This window comes from Sorghum bicolor, unplaced genomic scaffold (assembly GCF_000003195.3).
Source record: "Sorghum bicolor cultivar BTx623 unplaced genomic scaffold, Sorghum_bicolor_NCBIv3 super_3173, whole genome shotgun sequence".
Lineage (NCBI taxonomy): Eukaryota > Viridiplantae > Streptophyta > Magnoliopsida > Poales > Poaceae > Sorghum > Sorghum bicolor.
In genome coordinates, this window is record NW_018397186.1 from 1 (window position 1) to 1,722 (window position 1,722).

The following is a 1,722-nucleotide window of genomic DNA, read 5'->3' on the forward strand; positions in this document are numbered from 1 at the left end:
CCCCCCCCCCCCCCCCCCCCCGCCTCTTTCTGCCAACATTTAGGTTTTGCATCCAAGTGGTGCCATTTATTTATGAACAGTTTTTCATGAATTAAACTTTTATGTTTAGCCAGTTTTGTTCTTATCAGTATCCAGTTGATCCTATTCCTTTTCAATCAACTCAATGGACCCCACATGTCATGTTATTTATCACTCATTGCACTATCTTCTACAACCATTCAGGCCCCCCATGTCCAGATCACTTTGAAGCGCCGCCACCCAACCAATTTCACTGCGGACGACCATTAGATCCTCCACCAGGTCCATGTTCTGGGTGGCCTATGCCTCATAGGAGATCCAAGTACCCTCCTGATTCCAGACACTCAATGGAACCTCCAGTCTCCAATGGAGGAGGTATTCTATTTCTTTTTTCCTTCTGATGGCAGTCCTCTAGGCTCTATCATTATTTTCCATCATCACAAACTCAGAATGTTTTAATAGTCATTTTTTTTGTTTTGTTCTTTGTGCACTTGATGCTGAATGCTAGTCTCTGTTGTGAAATCAGGTTGGAGGACGCATGGAAGACGTGATTATGATAGATACCATTGATGACTGACTGGTATTAGAAATTTTATGTTGGAACTACTGTGCTTACACGTTAGCCCCATTACAAATTTAACTTCTGAGATGCATGATTTACTTGGGATAAGATACTCGTGAAGTGTGGAATAAGAGCATTCCCCACTAAGTTTCCTACATACTATTTCTGTTTTGCATTATTTCAGAATGATATTGGACTCCGCGACTAAACTCTGATCATGGCTGATTGGTAGTGCTTGGTTGGGCCTGGTGGTGTTGTGGCAATGGTTATGGTACACATTTCCTCCTTTATAAACAAACTTGGTACCTGTTGTCTTTTTGTTTATTGATCTGACACATGTTTTTTCTGCTTATTTTTTCTAGGTTTTCCTTGTCATTGGTGAATTGTGAAGCATTCGTCAATGTCCATTCACTGATGTCCTTAGTGTTAAGTCTCTTGAAAATAAGAGACGCAACCCACCCACTGTACATATGTAGCTGTAGCAGTGTTCTGCAAATGCAGAAACGGGAGCCAGGCCAGTCGTCTGAAGGGTGTGAGCCATGTTGTTAACCTTAGCATTCCACCATCTTGTCGACATCGCTGTGTATTTCTTTCAACACTGTTGCATCGAACAGTCATTTTTTTATGACAATTTAGTTTGTAGTTTGACAGTGGAGCACACGGCCAAAATTCAAATGTTTATTTTTGGGGTACCTGTAGACTTTATTGGGCATCTTTTGATGACGTAAATATGGCTCAATATATTCTTCGGGCGAATGCAGGCGAGTCGCCGCACACTGCGAGGCAGTTTGGCTCTTCTGAGGTGTGGGTTTGGGAATGTACTCAAATTCGATATAGAGAGGAAACCATAGTGGGATATTTTGGCGGTATAAACTTGTCTCGTTCAGATTTATCTCGATGCTTGGTTTCGTTCCTCAACTATAGTATTATATATGTATTAAACTGGTCATTTAAATCTTTTTTGGCCTTCCTTTTTGGTACAATCTAGCGAGTGCTTGTACTTCAAGATGGAAGATGAAGATGGCAACGGGTCTTTGAAACTCAATGGATTTTTACTTTATTAGGGCGTTTCAATAGGTTTTTACTCTATTAGGGTAAGGGTATAGGTCAATTTCTCTATTCATGGATTTATTAATGGACAA

At 40.8% G+C, this 1,722-nt stretch overlaps 1 long non-coding RNA gene across 1 annotated transcript; it reads left to right on the forward strand.

Moving 5' to 3' along the window:
• The first annotated feature begins 94 nt into the window (after positions 1 to 94).
• On the forward strand, positions 95 to 1,453 carry LOC110431588. The gene is made up of 3 exons (XR_002449000.1): positions 95 to 393; positions 545 to 851; positions 943 to 1,453. It is a non-coding gene; the product is annotated as an uncharacterized LOC110431588 (long non-coding RNA).
• Positions 1,454 to 1,722: the final 269 nt, after the last annotated feature.